Source organism: Dasypus novemcinctus, chromosome X (assembly GCF_030445035.2).
Source record: "Dasypus novemcinctus isolate mDasNov1 chromosome X, mDasNov1.1.hap2, whole genome shotgun sequence".
Taxonomy (NCBI): Eukaryota; Metazoa; Chordata; class Mammalia; order Cingulata; family Dasypodidae; genus Dasypus; species Dasypus novemcinctus.
Genome location: NC_080704.1, coordinates 110197598 through 110211548, shown reverse-complemented (window position 1 = coordinate 110211548; position 13951 = coordinate 110197598). Strand labels below are relative to the sequence as shown.

Genomic DNA, 13951 nt, shown 5'->3' with positions numbered 1-13951 from the left:
TTGTTAAGAGGCAGCATGGGGACTAGAAACCAAATTGCCTTCTGCCAAAGCCATGCATGCTCCATTACACCATACTTCCACAGAGAGGGCTGATCTCAGTTTAGTGGGCTCTCAAAATAATAAAGGAATTAGTTCCCTTACCTCTGGAATAAGTACCCGGAAACTCCAAGAGAAAGTGCTCTTAACCTCCAAATCTGCCGGTCACTGTCCCCCTTTTAGCATGGAGTAAATACTGGATCAGTACCCTGCAGGAGAATGTGTGGGGAGTTGGGTTGGTGGTGGTAGCTGTTTGGGCCGTAAAGTCATTTATTTATTTTTATTTTTTTCTCTATTTTTATTTTTTTTAATATTACATTAAAAAAATATAAGAGGTCCCCATACCCCCCACCTTGCTCCACTCCTCCCACATCAACAACCTCTTTCATCACTGGGGCGCATTCATTGCATTTGGTGAATACATTTTGGAGCACTGCTGCACCACATGGATAGTGGTTTACATTGTAGTTTACAGTCTCCCCCAGTCCAACAAGTGGGCCATGGCAGGACATATATTGTCCAGCACCTGTCCCTGCAGTACCACCCAGGACAACTCCAAGTCCTGAAAATGCCCTCACATCATATCTCTTCTTCCATATCCCTACCCTCAGTAGCTACCATGGCCACTTTCTCCACATCAATCCTATAATTTCTTCCATTACTAATCACAATAGTTCCATAGTAAAATATCAGTAAGTCCACTCTAATCCATACTCTATTACTCCAGCCTGTGGACCCTGGGATTGTTATGTCCACTCCCCCTCTATACCAAGAGGGGGCTTAGATTCCACATGGATGCAATTCTCCAACCTGCAGTTGTAGGAAGTCTTGGCTCTCTGGTGTGGTGGTTGACCTTCTTCACCTCCCTGTTTGCTGGCTGAGGTAAGTCCAATAAACCAGAAAGTAGGAGTTGCAAGTCTGCTGAGGCTCAGGGCCTGGCTGTTACAAGGACAGTCCAGAGATTCAGGTCTTCTGAGTACACACCAACCCAGCGCCAACTGCAGGTCTGGTAAAAGTAACAGAAGAGGCATGTGTATAAAGGTCACATCTGAGTACAGCTCCATCACATTCAGGAACACAAACTCCAAAGAGGGCCAACTGACATGGCACTGAACTCCAGAGCCATCTGCCATGACCGTAGAACCTGTGGGTCTCTGACCCTCTCAGGAAAACCAGTACCTGAGGTTGTATCTACTTTGGCTGTCTCTAGGATCCTGCTCAGGCATGCATAAGCATGACCCCTCTGATGACTTCCCGAATCTTTTTTGGAGACTCACAGCCATATAAACTCATTTGTCCTTTCCATTTACCCCTTTTATTCAAGGTGAAAAAGCAGTTTTTAACACCTGATATTACATGAAGCCTGAGATATTCTGCTGGTCTGAGTTGACCCTTTTATTCAAGGTCTTTTTGTAGTTACATCATCAGCTGGTGCTTGGTAGTAATCCCTTGGCACCAGAGAGGCTCATCACCGGGACTCATGTCCCATGCTGAGGGGAAGGTAATGCATTTACATGCTGAGTTTGACTTAGAGACTGGCCACATTTGAGCAACATGGAGGCTCTCAGGACATAACTCGTAGGCACCTGCAGCTCTAGGCCTAGTTCATATTTCAGGCACACAGGCTCATAAGCATAGTCATTAGTATCAAGGGCTCATTGTTAGATCATCCTTCTTTATTGGCCTTTGCCATTTCATTTGGGGGATTGTTGCTGTTCCATCGGGGAATGTGATAGAGTTCTCCTGGCTAGGAACTCAGCACTCCCTCAGTTGTCGTTTTTAACTGTAACCACTATGAAAATATCCAAACATTTTTATGTACCCTGTGTACATGCCCTGGAGAATTCCCTCCCAACCATGTACCTCCCATCAATAATACCCCACACCAGTATTCCTCCCCTGCCATTGCTTAACCTCTCTGTGGTCCAAAACCTCTTCGAAAATGAAGCCCAATGTATTGCCAGGTTCCATTAATAGTAAAATGGAATATGATGATGGGTTTAAAAGTTAGATATAGAATATGTACTAATTTAGAAAAATTAAATAAAGTAAAAATGAATTGGGGTATCAAAAAATGAATAAATGAAAAAGCTTTGTTTTTAATGTTTTGCCTTTCATCACTGCAATAGGTGTTGCCCTGTATGTACAGTGGCAAGGCAATTTCTTTCATTTCTTCCTCAGTGTCTACATCCTTTCTTTTTTTCCCCCCTAATTATTAGTTTTGTCTTCACAAAAGTTTTAGATCATGGTAATACACATATATAATATAGGGTACTCCCACATCAAACACTTTGTTACTTCACCTGCAATGATAGTTTTACATGTTCATATTATATTCGCTGCAGCTGATGTACAGATATTGAAATACAGTTTTGGAAACGGACTTGGCCCAGTGGTTAGGGCATCCGTCTACCAGTTGGGAGGTCCACGGTTCAAACCCCGGGCCTCCTTGACCCGTGTGGAGCTGGCCCATGCGCAGTGCTGATGCGCGCAAGGAGTGCCCTGCCATGCAGGGGTGTCCCCCGCGTAGGGGAGCCCTACGTGCAAGGAGTGCGCCCGTAAGGAGAGCTGCCCAGCGCGAAAGAAAGTGCAGCCTGCCCAGGAATGGCGCCACCCACACTTCCTCTGCCACTGATGACAACAGAAGCGGACAAAGAAACAAGACGCAGCAAATAGACACAGAGAACAGACAACGGGGGGGGGGGGGGGGAAATTAAAAATAAATAAATCTTAAAAAAAAAAGAAATACAGTTTTCAACCCAGTTTCCATTTTGGTTTACATTATGGTTTATATTTTAGACTATACAATTTTCTAAGTTTTTAGTTATCTTATGTTTTACATTATGGTTTACATTTTAGCCTATAGACTTTTATACAATTTTTGTGTAATTTAACATGTCCCATATCCATCATTGCATGATCTTGTGGAACACTTCCATTGCCCCACAGTTATCCTGATTCCATCTATTCAATATGTCTCTCCCCCTCCCCACAGCGCCCACAGTGACAATTAATCTTCATTAATTGAAGAAACATTCACAGATACTTGCAACAACGTAGAGGGCTTGACATAACGTGACTGCCCTAACAGATTGGGAGTCACCAATTCTCTTGAGAGACACAATTCCCACTGTTTGACAACATCAGACCTCCCCAGGATGTGGGTATACCTTCACACTCACTATATGGATCTCCACCCAATGATATAACCCACTATCACAAAATGAGCACTCACACACTCCCTAGAAGCCTGCCCTGTGTCAGATGTACCCCCTTAAGCATCTTAAACAGGTAAACTTCCTTATTATATTTTCTAACAAGTATTCTCAACATTATAGTTTCAATCACATACCTGACAATCTCCTATGTTCATTTGTTCCCCCACCCTCCCCCCAATTTCTTGGGCCATCTGACCCATCCTCCCATCCCTAGCCGCCCTCAAGCCCTCAAAGTTCCACCCAAAGGTATACCTATGCCCCCATTTTATCCCTTCCCTCTACAAATACTTACCTCCAGCTTATCATAGATTTCACCAGTGTAGGTGTCAGCTTGTAACCTTCCACTCCCCCCAACTTCCTTTAAGCCTATCATCCAGTCTCTAGCTCTCTAAGACAGCTTGGTTTACTTATTTCATATCACTGAGATCATGTACTATTTGTCCTTCAATCCCTGGCTTGCTTCCCTCAACATAAGGTTCTCAGGATTCATCCATGTTATCACGTGTGTTTGTAGTGTATTTGTTCTTAAAGCTGAGTAGTATTCCATTGTGTGTATATACCACATTTTATTTATCCATTCATCTGTTGATGGGCATTTGGGTTGATTCCAACTTTTGGAAATAGTGAATAATGCTGCTATGAACATTTGAATGCATATATTGGCTTGTGTCCTTGTTTTCAGTTCTACTGGGTATATACCCAGCAGTGGAATTGCTGGGTCATATGGCAAATCTATAGCTAGTTTTTTGAGAAACCGCCAAACTGTCCTCTAGAATGGCTGGATCCTTCTGCATTCCCACCAGTAGTGGATGAGTGTTTCCATTCCTTCACATTCTCTCCAGCACTTGTAGTCTTCTGTCTTTTTTTTTTTTTTTAAAGATTTATTTTTATTTTTATTTAATTCCCCTCCCCTCCCCCGGTTGTCTGTTTTCTGTGTCTTTTTGCTGTGTCTTGTTTCTTGTTTCTTTGTCCGCTTCTGTTGTCGTCAGCCGCACGGGAAGTGTGGGCGGCGCCATTCCTGGGCAGGCTGCTCCCTCCTTCGCGCTGGGCGGCTCTCCTTATGGGTGCATTCCTTGCGCATGGGGCTCCCCTACGCGGGGGACACCCTGCGTGGCGCGGCACTCCTTGCGCGCATCAGCACTGCGCATGGGCCAGCTCCACACGGGTCAAGGAGGCCCGGGGCTTGAACCGCGGACCTCCCATGTGGTAGACGGGTGCCCTAACCACTGGGCCAAAGTCCGTTTCCCCTTCTGTCTTTTTGATAGCTGCCAGTCTCATGAAAGTAAGATGGTATCTAATTGTAGTTTTGATTTGCTTTTCCTTAACATGTAGTGATTTGGAGCATTTTTTCATGTGCTTTTTAGTCATTTATATTTCTTCTTCGAGAAGTGTCTGTCTAAATCTCTTGCCCTTTTTGAAAAATGGGTTGTCTTTTAATTTTCAAAATATAGGAGTTCTTTATATATGCAGGATATTAGTCTCCAATCAGATATATGGTTACCAAGTATTTTGGGTAGTCTTTCTTTTCACTTTCTTGACAAACTCCTTCAAGGTACAAAAGGCTTTAGTTTTGAAGAAATCCCATTTATCTATTTGTTCCTTTGCTGCTCATGATTTGGGTGTGAAGTTCACAAAGCCTTTTCCTATTACAAGGTCCTGTAGATGTTTCCCTACATTGCTTTCTAAGGTCTTTATGTCTTGGCTCTTATATTTAGGTATTTTATCCATTTTAAGTTGATTTTTGTATAAGGTGTGAGTTGGTAATCCTCTTTCATTCTTTTATATATGGATATCCAGTTCTCCAGGCACCATTTGTTGAAGAGGCCATTCTCTCCCTGTTGAGTGGGTTTGGTGGCCTTGTCAAATAGCATATGACAGTATATATGAGGATCTATATCAGAACTTTCAGTTCGGTTCCATTGGTCAGTGTGTCTATTCTTGTACCAGTACCATGCCGTTTTCACTACTGTAGCTTTGTAGTATGTTTTGTGTCAGGCAGTGTGATTCTTCCAATTTCATTTTTCTTTTTCAATATGTCTTTGGCTATTCAGGGCTCCTTTCATTTCCAAATAAAATTCATAGTTAGTTTTTCTAGTTCATTAAAGAATGTTGTGTTGCCTTTATTGGTATTGCATTGAATCTGTAGATCAGTTTTGGGACATCTTAATAATATTTAGTCTTCCTATCTATGAACAGGGAATATTCTTCCATTTATTTAGGTCTTCTTTGATTTCCTTGAACAGCGTGGTATAGTTTTCTGTGTATAAGTCTTTTATATCTTAGGTAAATTTATTCCTAGGTATTTGATTTTTTTATTTACTATTGTAAATTGTATTTGTTTCTTGATTTCCTCCTCAGATTGCTCATTATTGGTGTACAGAAATGCGACTGGTTTTTGCTCATTGATCTTGTAACCTGTGACTTTACTGAACTCATTTATAAGTTCTAGAAGCTTTGTTGTAGACTTCTCAAGGTTTTCTATGTATAGGATCATATCATCTGCAAATAGTGAAATTTTGACTTGTTCCTTTCCAAATTGGATGCGTTTTATGTCTGGTTCTTGCCGCAGTGCTCGAGCAAGTATTTCTAACACAATTTTAAATAGAAGGGGTGATAGGGGGCATTTTTGTCTTGTGCCTGATCTTAGAGGGAAAGATTTTAGGATTTCACCATTGTAAATGATGTTAGCTCTGGGTTTTTTATATATACCCTTTATCATGTTTAGAAAGTTTCCTTCTATTCCAATCTTTTGCAGTGTTTTTATTAAGAAAGGGTGCTGTATTTTGTCAAATGCTTTTTCTGTACCTATAGATATGATCATTTGATTTTTTTCCTTCAATCTGCTTATGTGGTATACTACATTAATTGATTTTCTTATGTTGAACCATCTTTGCATACCAGGAATGAATTCCACTTGGTCATGGTATATAATTCATTTAATGTGTTGTTGAGTACAATTAGCAAGTATTTTGTTGAGGATTTTCACGTCTAGGTTCATTTAGAGAGATTGGTCTGTAATTTTCCTTTCTTGTGGTGTCTTTGTTTGGCTTTGGTATTAGGGTAATGTTGGCATCATAGATTGAGTTAGGCAATGTTCCTTCTGCTTAAATTTTTTGGAAGAATTTAAGCAAGATGGGAGTTAGTTCTTTCCAGAATGTTTGGTAGAATTCATGTGTGAAGCCATCTGGCCTGGGGTTCTTCTTAATTGGGAGGTTTTAATGACTGATTCTATCTCTTTACTTGTGACTGGTTTGTTGAGGATCATAAATTTCTTCATTCGTCAATGTAGGTTGATTATGTGTTTCTAGGAATTTGTCTGTTTCCTCTAAATTGTCCTTCTTGTTGGAGTATAGTTTTTCAAAGTAGCCTTTTATGATTGTGTTTATTTCTGTGGGGTCAGTGGTGATATCCCCTTTCTCTTTTCTTTTTTTGTGTATTTGCATCTTCTCTTTTTCTTTTTAGTCAGGCTCAGGGTTTGTCAATTTTATTTATCTTCTCAAAGAACCAGCTGTTGGTTTTATTTTTTCAAGTGCTTTCTTATTTTCAATTTTATTTAGTTGTGCTCTGATCTTTGTTATTTCTTTCTTTCTTCTTCCTTTGGGTTTAGTTTGTTGTTTTTTCACTAATTCCTCCAAGTGTGCAGTTAGTTCTTCAATTTTAGCTCTTTCTTCTTTTTTGGTGTATGAATTTATGGCTGTAAATTTCCCTCTCTGTACTGCTTTTGCTGCATCCCATAAGTTTTGATATGCTGTGTTATCATTTTCATTTGTTTCAAGGTATTTATTGATTTCTTTTGAGATTTCCTCCTTGACCCACTGTTTTTCTAAGAGTGTGTTATTTAACTTCCATATCTTGTTGCCAAATCTGGGTCTCTGGTCCTTGCAGATTTCCAGAGTCATTCCACTGTGGTCAGAGAAATTATTTTGTATGATTTCAGTCTTTCTGAATTCATTGAGACTTTCTCTGTGGCCTAGTATGTGGTCTATCTTGGAGAACGATCCATGTACACTTGAAAAGAATGTATATCCTGCTGTATTTGGGTGTAATGTTCTGTATATGTCTATTAGGTCCAGTTCCTCTAATATATTGTTAAAAGTCTTTGTTTCTTTATTGATTCTCTTTTGAGATGTTCTGTTCAAAGGTGATAGTGGTGTATTAATGTCCCACACTATAAATGTAGAGGCATCTATTCCTTCAGTTAGTTTTTACACTGTTTGCCTCACATATTTGGAGGCATCCTTGTTAGGAGCATAAGTGTTTATGATTGTTCTTTCTTCTTGAAAGATTATCCCTTTCACTAATATGTAATGTCCATTTTTGTCTCTGACAATTGTTTTGCATTTAAAGTCAATTTTGTCTGATATTAATATAGCTACTCCTGCCCTTTTCTTGTTATTATTTGCCTGTAAGATTGTTGTCCAGCCATTCACTTTCAACCTCCTTGAATCCCTGGGTCTAAGATGTGTTTCTTGTAGACAGCATACAGACGGATCGTATTTCCTTATCCACTCTTCCAGTCTGAGTCTCTTGACAGGTGAGTTTAATCCATTGGCATTCAGTATTATTACTTTCAAGGAATTACTTATATTAGCCATATTTTCTTTGGATTTGTCTTTGTCATATTTTATTTGATTTTTTCTTTTTTTTTCTTTTTAGTTGTTCTTATACTCTTCTCCAAGTCTGTCTCTCCTGTTTTTTTTTCCTTCCTGCAGAAATTGTTTTAGTATTTCTTGAAGGGCAGGATGCTTGTTGGCATGCTCTCTTAGTTTGTTTATCTGTATTTTGAACTCTCCATCATTTTTGAATGCTAGTTTAGCTGGGTGGAGTATTCTTGGTTGAAAATTTTTTTCTTTTAGTACCTTGACTATGTCATACCACTGCCTTATGGCCTCCATGATTTCAGATGAGAAATCAGCACTTAATCTTATGGAGCCTCCTTTGTATGTGATGGTTCTCTTTTCTCTTGCTGCTTTTAGTATTTTCTCTTGAACACAGGATAATTTGACAAGTATATGTCTTGGGGTAGGCCTGTTGGGATTTATGCTATTTGGGGTGCCTTGTGCTTCCTGGATGTGGCCATCCATCTCGCTCAATAGGTTTGGGAAGTTTTGAACGATTATTTCCTCCAACACCTCTTCTGTTCCCCTTCCCTTCTTTTCTCCTTCTGCGATGGCTGTAATGTGTATGTTTGTGCAATTTTGCATTGTCATTCAGGTCCCTAAGTCCCTGATGCATTTTTTCTATCTTTTTATCTATCAATTCTACAATCTGTTTGATTTCAGATGTACTGTCTTCCACATCAGCAATTCTTTCCTCTGCCTCTTCAAATCTGCTGTTATTTGCTGAGAGTGTATTTTGGATTTCTTGGATTGTGCTGTTCATCACCATCATATCTGTTATCTTTTTGCGTATGATTGCCATTTCTTCTGTATTCTCTCCAATTGTTTTCTTCATATTCTTAATCTCTTCCTTCACTTCATCAAATTGGTCCCTAATACATGTTTTGAGAGCTTTAATTACTTGTTTGATGTTCTGCTCTTCTTCCTGGTTTTTAGTTTCTTCATTGGATTGGGCTATGTTTTCCTGATTATTGGTTTGGTTTTTCGTTTTTTTTGCTGTCTGGTCATCATTTTATCTTGGTCAGTTTATTCAGTTGGTTAGTTTCTTTGTCTAGTCTCAGCATTTAATTACTTTTTGTTTCTGTGTGCGTGTTAAATCTTCTCCTTGTTAATTTGTTCTTCTTATTCTATTTCCTTGTTGTTGGCTAAGTTCACTTTAAAGAATATATTAGGGCAAGTGAAGGCAAAAGGAGTAAGAATAGAAAAAGGATAATAGTAGTATTGATAGTAAATATAACAGAAGAACCATGTGAAATCTAGGAGAATGGATATTAGACTCATGTAAGCTGTGTAGAGTTATAACAGTAAGAAAAGTGGAGTACCTATAATGAGACAGTAAACGGAATATGGGGAGGAATATAGTGTGAATTAAAAGACCAGTATTGTCAGGATAGAGAGAAAGAGAAAAGAAAGGACAATAATTAGAGAGTGAATAAAAGACAGAAAACAGTATGAAGGTATTAGAAATAAAAAGTCAGAAAAATTGGGGGCTAAGAGGGGTGGAATGTAAGAGAAACAATAAATGATGGAGGATAGAAAGATGTAGAGGAAAGGGGATAGCGTTGGTAGCCAAACTCAGTACACACAGAAAAGAGGAAATTGAGGATGAGGAAACACAGCAAATGTGAAGCACTCCCTGTAGAACCTAATATAAAAAATATAAAAAAGAAGAGAAAGAAAGGGAAAAAAAGAGAAAAAAGGGGGGGTGGTTTGGAAAGCAAGCAAGAAAAAGGAAAAAAAAGAAGATGAAAGGGCCATGGGGGATAAAGAGGAAGGAAAAACAAGAAAACAATCCAACAAAAAAGACCAGACAAAGTTTCAAGCAAGGAATCCTCTTTGCAGTTAAATAAAACACTTAGGAGTCAGACCTTCCCCTTTTCTCACTTCCCTCTCTCCCAGGGTAGCAGGAAAGCTCTGTGAGGGGTCCAGGAGATTCAAGTGGGTCCTTGGTGAACGAAATCACCAGAGAAAACAATGACTCTTAATTTCCAAAGAGAGAGCATCCGCACCTCACCAGGAACCCCAAATATACTATTGGAAGTTTTCAAAACATGTCCTACAGTCCCTCTCTGTTAGGTGTGCTACAGGAGGGCTAGTTGATTTTTTGACTCCACCTTCTCCCAGATCCCAGGGCGTTTAGGTAAACTGGGCTTTCTCAGCAGATTCACCTCCTTTTTTTCCTCGGCTCTCCCCAAGCCAGCTGGTATGCTCCTTCTAGCTCAAAAAAGAAAAAAAAATGAGGAGGGGACCAGAAAATTGAACCCGCACTCGTTTGGCCCCTCTGCACCTCCCACCAAAACCCTCTGACTCACGGAGTCAGTTCAGAACCAGAGGGCTAGAGTAATCCTGGACCTCAGGGAGCGCTGGATTCAGGAGAGGGAAGTGTGGGATATTATGGACTCGGGGTATGTGTGTCTGTGGAACATGGGCTACAGGGGTTTAGTTGTCACAGACCTGGGGACCACACTTCTGGGGAACACAGGGCTTGGGAACGCCGCTGCACTACCTACAGTTCAGGGAATGCTATAGCCACCAGCCCTAGGGGGAAGGGTCCCGCTTCCCCACAATTTCCGACCTCAGTGCTAGAAACCCACAATTCTACCTTTAGCAAGCACTACTTCTGTCGCAGTCACTCCAAATCGATGCCCAAACACCTCCTGCCTTGCAAGCCCCCAAAACAACTCACTCCGGCAAGATTCCAACTCTTCAGTTGATCCTTTGCAGGATCGATTATGAAGTGCACTCACTCAGACACCATCTTGCCCTGCCTTCCCATAAAGTCATTTAGACTTCATCTTTGACAGCTGCAGACGTCCATAAACTGATGAGGAAAAGCTGAGTCAGGGAAAGTGGAAATGCAGTCCAATGTAAGAATAAGCCATGAAAAAACCTTTGTTATGGAAAATTATAAACATAAGTATAATTAGAGTAGTACAAGGAGCCTCCATATACCCATCATCCAGCTTTGGCAATAAACAATTTCTTTCCATCATATTTAAACAACTACATACACACACATATCTGTATAGGTACATATATATTTATGTGTGGTTGTAAAATATGTCTGTAATCTACATAAGCAAAGGGACATCAGTCTTTATTTTATCTAGTGCATGTAATTTTATATTAAAAGATATCATAAAAATAACAGTATTTTTAAAAGATTTATTTATTTCTCTCCCCTCCCCCCACCCCACCCCAGTTATCTCTTCTCTGTGTCTATTTTGCTGTGTCTTCTTTGTCTACTTCTGTTGTTGTCAGCAGCACAGGAATCTGTGTTTCTTTTTGTTGCATCATCTTGCTGTGTCAGCTCTCTGTGTGTGCGGCACCATTCCTGGGCAGGCTGCACTTTCTTTCGTGCTGAGTGGCTCTCCTTAAGGGGCACACTCCTTCTGCATGGGGCTCCCCTACGCAGGGGACACCCCTGCGTGGCAGGGCACTCCTTGCGCGCATCAGCACTGCGCCTGGGCCAGCTCCACACGGGTCAAGGTGGCCCAAGGTTTGAACTGCGGACCTCCCATGTGGTAGACTAACCACTGGGCCAAGTCTGCCGCCAACTTAGTATTTTTTAAAACAGCTCTAGTGTGCTTCTCTTCAACATACCCTTTTGCAAAAAGAAATTTTTGAGAGAGAAATTTTTTAACTACTCCAGATGTGCATGGAAAGCAGTTAACACAGAATAATTCTAGTAGTTAAATTCACCAAACTTATTTCTGTAACTCTGGACTCTCATGCTAGCTTTTATTTATTTTTTTTAGCTTTTTCTTTTAAAATAATTATAGTCTCGCAGGAAGTTGCAAACATAGTAGAGTCTCCGTTTACTGGTCACCCCGCTTCCTCCAATGGTAAAATCTTATATAATTGTAGAACAATATCCAAACCAGGAAATTGACATTGGTACAATATTGCTGACTACATATCTTATTCAGTTTTCACCATTTTTACATTCATTTGTGTATGTGTATGTGTTTCTATGCAAGCTTATCCCACAGATAGATTAATGTAGCACCACCACAATCAATATATAAAAGTGTGCCATCCTCTCAAAGGAACTAACTCGTGCCATTCACTTATATTCACAAACCCCCACCCCATCTGTATACTTTCTGGCAACCATTAATCTGTTTTCCATCTCTATAGTTTTATCATAGTTAGAGTGTTCTATAAACAAGATCCTACAATATGCAACCATTTGAGATTGACTTTTTCCACTAAGTCAGTATAATTCCCCTGATGTCCATCCAGGTCATTGCATGTATCAATAGCTTGATCCTTTTTATTGCAGAGTATTATTCCGTTAGATGGATGTACTAGAGTTTACCTGTTCACTAGTTGAAGGACATTTGGGTTTCAGTTTTTTGCTATTCCAAATTAAGCTACTAAATCCTGGTTTGTTTGCTTTTTATAAATGTGTTTTCATTTCTCTGGGATTAGTGCCCAAGAATGTACTTGCTGGATTATGTGGTAAGTACATGTTTAGTTTTATGACAAACCGCCAGAATGATTTTCCAGAGCCACACCATTTTATGTCACCAAGAGCAGTGTATGAAAGATCCAGTTTCTCCACATCCTTGCCAACATTTGGCATTGTTATTTTTTATTTTAGCTGTTCTGATAGGTGTGGAGTGATATTTTATTGTGGATTAACTTATATTTCCATAGTATCTTATGAGTTGACCATATTTTTGCTATTTGTATATATTCTTCGGTGAAACGTCATCGTTCATTTGCTTTTCAACATAAATTTTAGCATAAGCTTGTCTATATCTATGAAAAATCTTTCTGGGATTTTGATAGTAATTGTGTTAAATCTATATATTAATTTGGGGAGACTGATATCTTTATTGTTTCTTCCAATCCATGAACACAGTATATCTCTCCATTTATTTAGATTTTTGCTTTCTTTCAACAGTTTTGCAGGAAGGGATGCTCTCACAGTGAAGTGAGAGGACTGGTAGATTCTCAGTGGCTTCATCTCAGCAGAGAGCAGGAATGCTGCTTGCTCTGTGAACTCTCCAGCCTCAGTTTCCTCATTTAGGGGAATAGCTCCTTCATAAGGTCAGTGTGAGGATTTAAAGAAACATCGCAGGTCTGAGTGCTGACTCTGGCACGTTTACTTTCCTTCTTAACTTTCCACTCTTAACTTTTGGGCCCAACGTATATGCATGTATGACAACTTTCACAGTGGTTGTTATGAAGAGTGGACGTGAGAAATCAAGCAAAGCACCAAGTTAACTGGCACAGAGTAGGGGTGCCATAAGCACTCAGAGATGTATTTACCAAGTGCAATGAATGTCCCATGATGATGGAGGAGGTTGTTGTTATGGGAGGAGTGGGGTGAGGGGGTTGGGGGGTATATGGGGACCTGATATTTTTTAATGTAACATTAAAAAAAAAAAGAAAAAAAAAGAAAAAAATATTTAAGAGTACTGAGGTGTCTCGTGAGGTTGGAATTATAATTTCTTCCTTTCACTGAGAGACAATTGATTAAAAATCAGGAGCTAGTCCAGAAACTTACCAGCACAAGCAGACTCTTGCAGAAGATTTGGGGGCAGTGGTGAGGGTTCATCCCAGCACAGTACAGCAAAAAGCATGAAAGAGAATCTCAGATTCATGAGCCTGCTATCACACAATTTTTGTAGAAAAAGATCAATAAGAATTATGTGTTTGTGTGTGCATATAAGCAAATCTGGAAGAACACACACTGGCCTGGATCACTGCTATATCGGAGTAGTAGGATTGCAGAGAGTTAGGAAACTTTCACTTATATTTCTTCCCCTTCTGTATACGAAAGCTGTTTCTTTAAAAAAAATTTTTTTTAAATTAGAGAAGTTGTACATTTACAGAAACATCTGTAAAAAATAGTGTTCCCTATTGTTGACACTTTGCCTTAGTGTGGAACATTTATTATAACTGATGAAATAATATTAAAATTGTACTATTATCTGTAGTCCATAGTTTACATTGGTTGTATTTTCCCCATAAACTACCCTATTATTAATACATTACATTAGTGTGGGATATTTCTTATAACTCATGAAAGAACATTTTATAATTGTACTATTAGCTATAGTCCAT

General features: G+C 39.6%; 1 long non-coding RNA gene across 2 annotated transcripts in view; it reads right to left on the bottom strand.

Moving 5' to 3' along the window:
- LOC131277225 (uncharacterized) overlaps positions 1-13951 on the bottom strand; it is a 78884-nt gene that overhangs the window by 32682 nt on the left and 32251 nt on the right. For both annotated transcript variants that reach the window (XR_011647893.1, XR_009184393.2), the window contains exons 2-3: positions 847-1042; positions 142-245 (exon numbers count right to left, since the gene is read on the bottom strand). This is a non-coding gene — a long non-coding RNA (uncharacterized lncRNA). The remainder of the gene's footprint in view (positions 1-141; positions 246-846; positions 1043-13951) is intronic.